This window comes from Propithecus coquereli, unplaced genomic scaffold (genome assembly GCF_000956105.1).
Source record: "Propithecus coquereli isolate 6110/MARCELLA unplaced genomic scaffold, Pcoq_1.0 Scaffold235, whole genome shotgun sequence".
Lineage (NCBI taxonomy): Eukaryota > Metazoa > Chordata > Mammalia > Primates > Indriidae > Propithecus > Propithecus coquereli.
This window is the reverse complement of record NW_012147897.1, coordinates 5648662-5662235: the sequence shown is the minus strand read 5'-3', so window position 1 is coordinate 5662235 and position 13574 is coordinate 5648662.

Sequence of the window (13574 nt, the reverse complement as noted above, 5' to 3'; positions counted from 1 at the left end):
GAGGAGGCTTGCCAAGCATTCAGCACAGTGCCCGGCACGCAGCGTGTGCCCCGTCCATGGTGGGCTGTTAGCATTTCCCTCTCGCATTCGCTTAGCAATTTCTACCTCATTGGAGCTCCTGTCCCTGGGAAACTGAGGCTTGATGAGGCCGTAGTCCTGGCTTTGCTGTGTGACCTTAGGAAAGTCACCTCCCTTCTCTGGGCCAATGAAGAGGTCAGATTAGATGTTCCCCTGGGTCTCATCTGACCTCTGGAGTCTGTGTTTAGGCTCTGTGGTCTGGGCTGTGGGACCCTGGACTGTTCCCACTCAGGGGGGTTGGGCCTGGGCCACCACGTGTTCGGGGAGCAGCTGTGTTTTGGCTGCCAGCTGGCTGGGCCAGCCCCTGGGGGTGCTCACGGAGCCCTATCTCTATGTGAACTTGCTCTCAGCCCCAAATTGCACACGAGGCACTTTTAGGGATCTATTTACCTCCCCTGTGGCCTCCCGACCCATTTTACATTTGTCAGGAAGAAATCAGAGGAGCTAGAGTTGCCCCTCCTCACCTTGGCCACCCCTCGGACATTCCTGGATCAGATGGGAGTGGAGGTGAAGACAGAGAGAGGAATAAATCTTGAAAGACAAAGCCCCACGTTCCTCCACGGAGTACAAAGCAACACATTCCAATACCTTCGCAATTCAGCTCAGGGGCATGGAGGCTGGAGGCAGGAGGGGAGAGCAGAAGGCTAGATTTTCATAAGAGCCTGCTCCCCATGAATGGGGAAGCTCAGCCTCGGCCCACTATCAAGGCAACTGCGTCCTGGATCCACTGCCCGCTGGCTGGCCCAGCGTCCAGCATTCTAGCCGCCATGCACTGGGCTGTCTCATACACCAGGGCCCGCAGGGAGTGAGGCCAGGAGGGAGCAGTGAGGCCAGGAAGCTTTGCAGCACGTGACCCCCTGTCGCTGGAGGGCTCAAGCAGACAGGAGAGGTGCGCTGGGCGAGGCTGGAGGCCAGACAGGGGAGAGTTTGCGTTTAGGCTCCCTCTCCTACCAGCTAGTTGACTTTGGACAAGTTGGCTGTTACTTGAGTTCCAGTTTTCTCACCTGTAACCTAAGGATGATCACACCTTCTCCCAAGATTGTTAGGGGGACCAAAGTGGCAATATCTGCTCAGTGCCCAGCCAGAGGCATAAAAATAGCACCCGAAGCAGTATTGCGATAGTGGGATTGGTTGCTTTGCTTTCTGTTTTGACTCTCTGCAGCCGCTGTAACGATTACCACAAACTTCGGGACTTAAACAACACAAAGCTATTATCTTACAATTCTGTAGGCCAGAAATCCAAAACGGGCCCCACTGAGCTAAAACCAAGGGGACAGCAGGGCTGCAGTCCTCTCTGGAGGCTCTGGGGAGAGTCCATTCCCTGGCCTTTTCCAGTTCTAGAGGCTGCCTGCACGCCCTGGCTCGCGGCCCCTTCCCTCTTCAAAGCCAGCAAGGGCCGACTGAGCCTCTCTTGCGCCCCGTCACTCTGACATCGACTCTTGTGCCTCCCTCTTCCGCTTCCGGGACCCTGTGATTACAGTGGCCTCATCCAGGGAGGCCAGGATTATGTTCCTATTTTAAGGCCAGCTGATTAGCAGCCCTCGTTCCATCTGTGATGTTAATTCCCCTTTGCCATTTACCAAGGCACATTCGCAGGCTCCAGGGATTAGGGTGTGGACATCTCGGGGCAGGAGCACGTTCTTCCTACCGCTGCACTCAAGCCACTCGTTCCTCCACCAGGACTGGGAGACTCGGTACCCCCATTCGCGAGGACCTGGTCAGTGCTGCGGACTGGAGTCCTGTGTGTGTTTTCCTTCCTTCCCTCTGCCGAACAGGAGTCGTTACTGCGGTTACCTGTTCCTCTCCGCCACTGTGGAGTGGTGGAGCGTTGGGAGATTTTCGCTCGGCCGCAGGTTGCAAGGACACATCTAACTCTGAAGGAAAAGGATGTGAGTCACCCAGAGACTCTGACCTCAGTAGTTATCTGAGTCTTCAATTTGTCTTCTATTTGAGGGAGGTCCCCTGTCCCCCCAGGGGTACGTGGGGGACCGAGGTGTTTGAGGAAGACAATGCTAGGCGCAGAGGGACAGGGCACCGATGGGGGAGATTCAGGTCGCTGACATCTGAGGTCATGGCTTTGGAGGGGGCTGCAGGGTCTGTCCTGAGTCCCACAGATCATGTGCTGTGGGGCGGTGCCCACTTTGCTCAGTTTCCAGAGGTGACTCCTCTGGTGTGGGTCTGGGGCAGGGATCTGCTGTCATCTTTTCTTAAAGTCAGACAGCGCTGGGCTTCCATTTTGCTCCTTCTGTTTCCAAGATGTATGACATGAGGCAACTCACATCACAGTGTCCCGTGTGCAAGTTACAGAGTTGTGATGGGAACTATCAATAATGAAAGTAAAACACGGTTCTTGGCACTGAGGAGGTGCCCCAGGAGTGGTAGCTATCATCATCATCATCATCATCATCATTGTCATCATCATCATCATCATAGTGGGCCCAGGTCTAGACTCCACTCCTCCTTCCATTCTTTCTCCCACTGCAGCAAGCATGCCAGAAGCCCGATACCTCTCACCGGTATCTTGGGCCTGGATTTCTGTTACCCTGTGGCTTAGAGCCTGGGGCCTGATCCCTGCCCTGCGGAAGGAAATGTTCCATCCTTTGACTCAGGGACGGTGTGACTCCTACCACAACTGCAACTCATCACTCACCCCTTTGTACTTGTCCCCTTCTGTTAGCTCCTCAAGGGACAGGTTGTGTCTGTCATGGTCAGTGTCTTACTTGGTGCCTTGTGTACAGAAGAGGCTCCCTAAATATTTGCTGAAGGACTGAATGAGCGCCCCGTGATTGAACTCCTGGACTGGGCAGCCTGGTGCCATGGCAAGGGCCCCAGGCTCTGGGTGCCCTGGGAGGCCTCCCGTGACCGCATGTGGAGGGGCGGCAGAGGTGCTGGAGTGAGGGGAGGTAGGGAGGTCCCACCCATTTCAGAATCGCAGAGCGGAGGTTGGCAGAGGCCTCACCATCTGCCTTCCAATCAATGGTGAGCTGGGACTTGGCCCAAGCTCTGTGCCCAGGGCCTGCCTCTCAAAGCCCATCTACTGCTAATTTCAGTGCCCACAAATCTACGTGTTTATTTTGATCTGAATGCTTTATTTATTTCACTGATGATTTCTGTTTACAGTAGAGCCTTTTGTTCTTCAAAACGATATTGGATAAGCCAAGAAAAAGGGGCAGTCCTTCTTGAAGCATCTTCCAAAGCCAGTCATGTTGAACTCTACTGGGGCACCAGCCCTACTATTGTTCTCAAAGACCCCAATGAAAGTCGTTACACGAGCAAGCTGCGAACCTAAAAGCAAATGTGTCAACTTACGAACAATCAAGTCATTCCCCGATCCGTGCTGGATATTAGCCAAGAGCTGGATATTAGCAGCTGAGTGAATTGCACAACGCTGTCCCTTGGGGGGGATTGTTGGATGGGAGGGATTTTCCAGCTCGTGACTTGGATGAACCTGGAGCTATTTCCCTATCGACAGCCCCAGCCTGAGAGGCACCAGCAGCCTCGGCTGAGGGGTGGCTGGGACGGAGCGGGGGTGTGGGCCGGCCCAGTCTGTCCACGCCTGGCCTGGTGCTGTGGCCCTCGGAAGTCTCAGTGGGATTTGGGCCTACACAGCAGCCCAGGAGAGCTCTCTGGAAACTCAGCCTCCTGGGTGGGGAGGGGGCTGGTTTCCAGGGAAACAGGGCGCCCTCTGCCCAGCAGGGAGAGGGTCAGAGCTGGCGGAGAGGCCCAGAGCAGCAGGAGAGGAGACCCCGGCCCTTGGAGCTGAAGGACCCAGGGTGGGGGAGGAGGACGCCGTGTGGGAAGAGGGCAGGAAGGGGGATTTGGCACAGGCCTCCGCTGCCTGGTCTCAATTTACTTGTGAGGAGCCTCCTAATAGCCGGGTGAGAGCTGTGCACGCTTTCCTGAGAGCCTGCTAAGTGTTTATGGAATGATTTGTGAGGAGAAGTTTCTTTGGAAGCAGCTTGGGGAAGGTATGTTATTAAGGGCTCTTTCTCCTAGTTCCCCTTGGCCCGCTTCCCCCCAGGCCCCTGGGGTCTGGGCAGCCCATGGTCACAGCAGCTGTTTGCTATTTTGTAGGCCGGGGGCGAGGAGCACACTGGGGCTGGGGGAAGACAGGGAAGTGGGGCGATTTCCTCCTCCCCAGGGTGGCATGCTGCAGTGGAGAAGGAGCAGAGGGGGCCTTCCTCCCGAGGAGGGCGTGGGGGATGCCACAGGGCCAAGGAGGACAGAGGTCAGGGGGCTGGGGGCAGCCGAGAGGTGGCGGGTGATAGGGACTGAAGCTGGCCGATAGCCATCCGGTAACATGGAAGTTGCTGGTGAGGGATGTGGACAAGCAGGAAGATGCGGAGGACAGTGACGTGTTTGCCTTCCCCACCAGGCTGGGAGCTCCCTGGGCTCAGGGCGTCTTCGTGTCCGCGGCATCACTGGACGCTCAGGGCTGTTCCAGAGCAAGGGCTGGGCGTGGTGAGTGGCAGCCCCACAGGGCCTCTGAGTGGTGACTGACTCACTCGCCCGCCCTTACCTGGCCACCATCCCGCCCAGCATGGGGTCACTCCAGCCAGACAAGGGCACAGTGAGGACACTGGGCCAGCCCTGGAAGTTAACTCCAAATCTTGGTCTGGGAAGCCCAGGACAATGTATAAATTGTCCCATCAACAGAACTCTGCCCAACCTGGTTGCCACAGAGCAGCCCCTTTACCCTCAGGAGTCAGCAGCTGGCCACACAGGGCCACTAGGAAGGAGCCAGTGACCGGCCATTTCTGATTCTCTGAACCAGGGAATGTGGACCCACCATGATCTTTGTCCAATTTATAGGCACGACAGCCCTGGGACATCGAGTTTTTTTCCTCCACAGATCTTATTGCTGAGAAAACTGAAGCCCAGAGATTGAAGCCACTCTGCCGAGGTCACACAGTAAGTACCCGCCCAGGTAGGGATCAAACTCAAGTGTTCAAGACCAAAACTGGTGCTCCTACCTGTAAGCTACCCTGGCCAAAGACACCCACCTCTGTCATCTGATTCGGCACACTGCACTGTCATTGTCCATGATGTCTGTCAGTACCCCTGACTCTCCACTTACTTGGGAGCTCCCTGAGGATAGGGGTCAGGTTGGCTTCATCCTGGGTCCTTAGGTCCCTGTACTGGGCTGGGACAGACGAGATGGACGGATGACTGGGAGGATGGGTGGCTAAACTCTAGGTCAGAATTTGGAAGACAGAATTCCAGGTGGATGGAACTGCATGAATGGATTAGCAAAGCTCATAACATGGTTGGGTCTTAGAGAGTGGCCGGCCCCAGGGGAAGGGGTGCACCTTTGGGCGGTGGGTCTCTACAGTGCTAAGTACCAAACTGAGGAGTGCACTGGAAATTTGTGGCAGTGGGTTTTAGATGTCACAGTGATTGGGGTCTCCACTGGCATTTTGTGAGTGGGGACAGTTGAAAGTCTTGCGGGACATTGGGGTGAATGAAAAGCCCGTTTATAATTACCTGTGGCTTTAACCTAACTCTGTTTTATGTATAAGCACATTTTTTAGCATGATTCTAACATACTCTGAATTTGCCAGGACTACAACTAGCTTGTAAATTGAAGGAAGATTGTCCTTTGTTCAGAACATTATTGAGACCGGTTCACCGTTTCACAAAATTATGTCACCAATGGCAACACTTCTCATGATGTTCAAGGACCGATATGGGACACCTGGCCAGTCTGCACACAGCAGTTGCAATCACTGTGAGCCTGCATACAGACCCTTGCATTATGTCTTCTAGGGTAGTTGGCCCTGAGAACAAAAATAGTAAAATATGCATTTTTTATTTTTTGAGACAGGGTTCACTCTGTTGCCTGGGCTGGAATGTAGTGGTGTTATCATAGCTCACCGTAGCCTGAAACTCCTGTGCTCAAGTGATCCTCCTGCCTCAGCCTCCTAAGTAGCTGAGACTACAATCACACACCACCACACCTGGTAATTTTTCTATTTTTTGTAGAGGTAGGGTCTCACTATGTTGCCCAGGCTGGTCTCGGACTCCTGGCCTCAAGCAATCTTCCCGTCTCAGCCTCCCAAAGTGCTAGGATTACAGGTGTGAATCACTGTGCCTGTCCAATACATATTTTTATTATTATTGTAAGTTACTCTCCATGAATTTCAATTTCAGTGTTATTCAGTGTTGTGCCGGAGCCAAGTCAAACGAGAGCAGATTATGTGCATTTCTTCCTGACTGCACTCTGTGTCGTCATGTTGGTAGTTTGAAATCAGCCATGATGGAAGTATTTACACCATGGAAATTGGCAAACGATAGAAATCAAGTTGTTTTTTTTTTCCTTCAGAGAGATGACTCTTAAACATTTACCAGCTCACATTGGTTACCTTGGCATTTTTTGTTGTGTGTTTAGGCAGGCTATATAATCCATGAAGAGCATTTCAGCACAGCAAAGGGGCGTTGGCCCCACAGCATAGAGAACCACAGGTGGAGGGGAATGAGCCCACAGATGGTTATGGAGGCAAAGTCCTCCTGCCTACGGCAGGTGAGAAGTGGGTTCCTAACAGAGCTGGGAGCTTTGAATCCTTGAGAAGGGGCCTGCGAAGGGGGAGTCCAACAACGATGGAAGATTCTGCTGTGCCCCCGAACGAGGAGGGGGAGCTGGATCAGAGGCAGCCCCTGCTCCCTGCCTCTGAAGAATTTAGCAAGTAGCAGTTTTGCATGGCAGACGCTGGGGCTGCCGTGTTGTGCTGGGCTGTTATTTTGTTCCTTGTAGTTTTGACATATAAAACTGGCCAGGAAAGGAGAGGCCAGGTGGCTTTGACAGTGACAGCCCCTGGCTTGCCCTCCTGGAGGTTTTAACCCCCCACCAAGTCCCCAGGCCCCCTTGGCGTCAGTCCGCCCTCCCCATCCCGTGGAACTCCAGCCTGCTGCCCAGGGGCTCGGCGTCGATGTGACAGTAACACGCCCAGCTTTGGAGCCCCGGCCCTGTGCCAAGTGCTTCTCGTGCATTACTTCCTTCTCTCCACCTCCCACCTCCAGTGGAAGGTCATCTCATTTCCCCACTTTTAAGATAAGAAGACAAGCCCAGAGAGAGGATGTGACTTGTCCGAGGTCACCCAGCTAGCAAGTGCTGGAGCCAGGACCAAAAGCCAGGCTCTCTGACTCCCAGCCAGGCTCTTAACCCCACTCTCAGAGGGAAGATGGTATCCATTCCACCCCTCCCTTTGGTGAAGTCCAATGTGTAGGTCAGAGCTGGAAGGGACCAGAGAAGTGACCTAATCCTATGATTCTCAACAGTTCATAAATCCACCCCACCCCCGACACACACCAGCTTCATTACCAAAGAGACTGTCCCACCGTGAGCGAGGCAGAGGCCCTCTTTTTCTAAGGAAGGCTGTTTCTGCTGCTCTGTTTTCGTGTAGGTAGGGGCAGGCCGAATAATAGTGATTTCAGTGGAGTTATTGAGAGCCAGTGTTATTGCTATGGCTTTAAAACACAAACAGAAAAAGAATCTGTTAGTCACTGAGGAGTGTAATGAGCCTGTTGAGTAATCAGCCTGCCGGCCACGGTACCTGTGAACCACAGGATGATAAATGAAATGCCTCGGCCAAATTCCTGGACGCTTGCAGGAGGGTGGGGGCCTGTGGGACAGGGAGGTCACCGGCCTCATTCTGGAAACCCTGCTTCCTACCAGTGGACAGAGGACCCCTCCCCTAGTTCAACTTCCCATTTCACAGACAGGGAAACCGAGGCCCAGAAAGGAGAAATGGTTTACCCAAGGTCACCCAGCAGGTTCAGGACAGAGTCGAGGCTGCACGCCAGTTCTCGCTGGCTGTCTACAGTCTGGGAGGACAGCTAGTGCTCATGGGCTATGGCTGAGGTCACATGGGGTGTTCTCCATCCCTCTCTAACCTGCTTTCTTCTTCCCTCTGATATTCCCTGGCTGACCCCAGACCCTCTTCCCCTCCCCTTTGCAGATAAAGCTGCCAAGGTTTCAAGAGAGGCTTGGGGACAGGGTGTGGCTTCTGGAACATCCAGAATTGGGGACGAGCTGGAACAAGACCAGGACTTGTGTCTGCTCTCCTCTGTCCATTCACAGCTGTGCGGGTGGATCCAGACACTCTCTGGGATTTGTCAAGTGGACAGAGAGACCAAAAGTGTCCCCAAAACACAATCAGAAAGGGCCTCCTTGGAAGGAACAAAGACTGGGAAAGATGGGGCCAGAGGTTTGACTTCTGAACACCCGAGATCCTAGCCACTAGTGTGAGCCAGTCATTTCCTTTTCCTGGGCCTCCGTTTTCCTCTTCTATAAAATGGGTACGGGGATGTTCATCCATTCAGCAAAACTTTACTGAGTGCCCAGTCGTCAAAGGTAACACTTCAGTGCTTATAATGTTCCAATTACTAAGCTAAATCATTCTCCATGCATTCTCTCATTTAAATCTCACAACAATCTCAAAGCTAGGTTTTATACTTCCTATTCTAATGGTAAGGGAACTGAGGCTCCGAGAGTTTTAAGAACTTGTCCTGAATCCCACAGCAATCCAGGATCCATATGCAGGGGCTGAGGGACCACATTCTGAAGGTACTTGAAGCTGGATTGTGGCATCAGCTCAAGTAGGAAGCTGAGGCCCAACCACGGAGAGATAGAGGCAGCCCTCAGAGGAGGCTGCTGCACCCTGGGCACAGAACTGAGTCCTGGGGCCCAGCCATACCCAGTGTGAGAGGAGGGCATCTGGTGACTTCCATCGTGACATCACTGGTCGCCTGGCTGCCAGGGGTTCTCGTTAGCAGAACTGGAGGGCAGAGGGGTTTCCCAGCCCCCACCCACTCTGGCCAGCTACCTAAGTAGCAAGTGTGGATGCTCTGAGGGAAGCTGGGTTCTCAGAATGACAGCCCTTCCAAAGCCACCAGGAAACAAGTCAGGCATTTTACAAACATTTGCTGATTTGATCCCCCAAACAGTCCTGTGACATGGGCATCACTACCCTCATTTACAGATGAAGAGGTCCAACAAAGTGAAGTGACTAGTTCAGAATCATCCGGGACCATGATTTTGACCTGGGCCCGTCCGCCCATGATTTTTCACTGTCCCCATCGCTAATCCATATTTGTTGTAGGACACTGTACGAGTTCCTACACCGCCCTGGGCCTCAGTCTCCATGAGGTAGGAAAATTCATGCCTGCTTTTGTTAAAATGTGTTGGAAGATTTCAATGAGATCACGGGTGGAGACGTGCTTTGAAGTTCTGCCCTTGACTGACATATTGCTCTTAAGTGATTTCAGGAGCATTGGTGACGCCTTAGTCTAAAAAGTGTCTTCTCCTCTGGCCTGCCCCAGTGCCTAAAATTTCACCGTTAGAGCTGCTTCTCCAGCTTTGTTCCCAGTAAGTCCCCTAAAAGAGTGGCATGGTTAGGGCGGGATTATCCATCATCCTCAGACACTAGTACCTTTACAGCATCGTTGTATAGTTGAGTCAGGTCATTTCCAAGAGACAGATAGCCTGGGACAAATGAGCAGTTGCTCTAGACTTGGGTGAAGTCCTCTCAGATAAGCTCTGTCCCATCTTCTTGTAGGAGAATACACCACTTCCCACGGTGGGTGGAAGTGGCCAAAACGTTCTGTGGCCAACTGCTTTGGACCCCAACAAGTCTGGTGACCCAGGTCCAGGAGTCAGAGAGGTGGGCTCTGGGAGGCCCAGCTGTGTGGAATGCAGACAGACAGGAGGCATTTGGGGAAGACCGAGAGCCCCGCTGAGTGGCCGGAAGCTGCCCAGAGTTGGTGTGGCCAGCACAGAGATCAGTGCAAAATGGGTCAACCCAGAATGGACAGGCGGAGTGGAGTTAGAGGCAGGATGTGGGTGGCAGGAGGTCTCAGTTATTACCTGAGGGATTTGAATTTACGGAGGTTTCTCAGTGTCTGGGGTGAAGTCGTCGCCAGTGCAGGGAGCGAGGTCAGCTCCAACCATGAAGTCTTGGGTTGGGTGATGTCATCTGAGTTGATGTCATCTCCAGGGATGAGCTTCTGGGCCAGGGCGGTGTCTCCTGGGATGTGGGATTGGGATTTCCTTTCCCAGTGGATACTCACTTGGGTTGATGTCGGCTTCAGTATTTATTAACACCGTGTTTGGCTGAAACAATAGCTCATTTGGGGAGTTTGGACCTCCAGACTGCAAATCAACAAAAGCACCCAAACCAGTGGTAATAAGACCACAGTCACCAGAGTGGTGTGTAGCTGTACTTGACAGCTCTTTGTTGTTGGTTTTAGTGGAAGTTTAGGTTCAAATGGGTCCCCTATCAGGTGAGCAGCTGCCTGACCTGTGGGACAATCCGATGTGGGTCCCGGGAGAGTGTGCACCCTCTGTTGGCCTCCAGCCCTCATGGGCTGGGAACAAGATGGAAAATCTATAAAGATAGGTTCAGGCCTGGGACAAGATAGAGACTCGTTTTAGGAGTTTATTTGCCAGATTAGAATTTTAAAAGGAGTTATCTGAGGAGGCCATTATGTCTTTCAATTAAACTGGTTATCTGGGACCAATCAGACATGAAAGTTCTATTGAAGGCCTTTTCCAAGAGCTCAGCATTGTGTATTTTGAGACGTGAAATGTGTGTCTTGCTTACTACCAGTAACGTCTGTAACTCCAGAGGGAATAAGGGGTGAACCAGGGAGGCCTGTGTCGTGACTTCAGTATACGCAGAGATGTGAGATTTGGATTTATGTTTTGGGTGTCTGTGAGGAAGGAGATTACCAGCGTTCTTTCTCTTGAAGGGGACAATTTCTAGGTAATAGCCCAACAATTTATAATGAACATAAAGGTGAGACCATTTGTTGAGCAGGGCGTCCAGTGCTAAGACGACTGCCTGAAGTTTGGCCAAGCGTGTTATTCCTTGGGTCCCTTCCTTTACTGGGGACAGCCTGGCTAAGGGACGCGAACAGCAGCAGCCCATCACGCTCCACCGCCTATGATGGCTGGCAGTGCCAATGCATAGTCCGCTAGCTCCCACCGCTGTTCCCTCGGTTAACCCCGAGGGGCTCCCCAGATAGTCAAGGGGGCTGGGGGAGGAGTGACCTCCTCAAATGCCCTGGTGCTCTGGCAAGGGACTGAGGACTGTGGAAGCCACCCGCTTCTGCAGGTGGAGTATGGCGGAGGGCCCAGGTTTGACTCCACCCTGTCTCAGGGAGACCTTGGTAGCCATGCTGAGCTTGTAGGGTGCTGCTCCTGTGACCCGAAACATAATAGGCAGCTGGGTCTGGAAGGCCCCAGGCTCAGTGGCTGTGAGAGCCTCTGTCTCCAAGACAGCCCAGTAGGTAGCCAGGCAGGATGGAAGGAACCTGGCACTGTGAGCAGGACCATGAGGAGCAGCCAGGTGTCCGGAAGGGTGGGGACAGCGGCGAGGACAGCTGGAACAGCGAGGCAGTGAGCACAGAGGGCCAGTCTCTCTTATCTGCTACTTCTCTTTTCCAGGAGCTGGTTTCCGTGCAGCCCCCGGGCAGGCCAGGCCAGCGGAGCCTGTGGGAAGGGCGCCGCAGGCCGAGGTGGCTGCACCTTGAAGCCTCCCTGACCCAGCGCCGGTGGCACAGGACGCAGGCAGCAGAGTGAGACCACGCGTCCGTTGCCACATCACCAGGAAAACCATCGAGCAGTAGATGACCGGGCCCCACACGCTGCAAACCGTGAAAATAGTACAAAAGCCATTTTCATGCCTGCTCTCCCCCCGCCCCGGGTTGTCTGTCCATCCGGACTGCGCGCCCCTCGGAGTAGACGTCAGCACCTCCCTCCTTCATCCCTCTACCCCCACGGTCCTCTCTGTGTCTTTTCAAGAGTTTTTAACTTTTTATTTTAAAATAACTATAGATTCACAGAAGTTGATCTATAGGTTCAACTCAATTCCTATCAAATCTGAGCCCAATTTTTTTTCTAGATATAAACAAGATATAAACAAAATTATTCTAAAATTTATGTGGAAAGGCAAAGAAGCTAGAATAAAACTATTTTGAAAAAGAATGATAAAGTGGGAGGAAGCACCTCCTTGATTGAAGACTTCTGGAGCTGAAGGGAGGACAGACATGACCAACAGGACCGAACAGTCTGCAAATAGACTCGCACGCATGGCCATTTGAGTCTTTCAAAAACCTTTATTTTGAAATAATTATAGGTTTACAGGAAGTTGTAAAGATAGTACAGAAAAGTCCTGTGCGCCCCTCACGCAATTTCCTCCAACAGTCGCAACTTAGATAATTAGAGGACAATATCAAAGCCAGGACACATACGCTGGTACAATGTGTGTATACAGCTCTGTCATTTTATCGCACGTGCAGCGGAGTCACACAGCCACACCGCAACTGAGCGGGGTGCAGAGCTATCCCTCGCCACGAGGGTCCCTCTCATGCTATCCCTTAGAGCCACACCCCCTGCCCACTCATCAGCCCTCTGTGCTTGCTGCCTCGGTCCCCTCCGGCCCTCACTGTCCCCACTCTTGTGGACCCATGGTGGCCCCACCTGTGCTGCCGGATTCCTGCCCTCCAGCCTGCCCATCCTCAACCCCTAGCCACCACTGATCCATTCGCCATCTCTGTAATTTTATCGCTCAAGAACGTTAGACAAATGGAATCCTACAGTATGTGACCTTTTGAGGTTGGCCTTTTTTTCACTCAGCAAAATGCCCTGAGATCCGTCCAGGCGGTTGCGTATACGTATCAATAGTCCATTCCTTCTTATTGTCCCTCCCTGTTTTGCCAGGGCCACATGTGCCAGAATCTCCTGGTAGGGTGGGCTGGGAGGTCTTCCTAGCCCTGGCTGATGCGCCCAGTGACTGTGAGCAATCCCCCTCTCTGGGTCTCACGTCCTCAACTGTATGGTAAAGGTCTGGACTCCATGACCCAGGACCCCGCATCTGTGACATTCTCAGGGTGCCCTGTGACTTCCCTCCACCAACAAAAACCTGCCCTCGTTGCCCATTGCACTTAGGATGGAGGTCAAGCTCTTCAGGCCGGCACTCAAGGTCCTGCAGGAGCTGGTCCCTGAGGACTCTGCACCCCATCTCTCACCACTTCCCACCTCCCTCCTTAGGCCCCAGCAACATGGGATCAGCTGTCGCTCCCCAGACTCTTGGGGCACCCTTCCCTTGCCCATCTGCTGCTCTCATCTCCCTAGGCAGATATTGCCTCCTCTTGGAAGCCCTCCCTGACTGTCTGCACACTCTAGCAGAGTTAATTTATACCACCGGCTCCTGTTCTCATCCAAACACCATGCTGTTTTTGTCTGCCTTGTCTGTCTCTGCACCTGGCTGGACACTCCTGGTATGCGAGGACCAGGGAAGGCTGACACAGGGCACCAATGGCCAGTATAGTGCCAGGTATAACACAGACCCTCTGTGAGGACAGAGCTCTGGCCAACTCCAGCCTGGGAGGATGCCTCGTCCATCTCCCCTTCCTTTCCCTCCTCCCCTTCTCCTCCTGCTTCTCCTCCTCCTCTTCTTCCTCCCCCTCTTCCGCCTCCTCCTCCTTTCTTCCTCTTC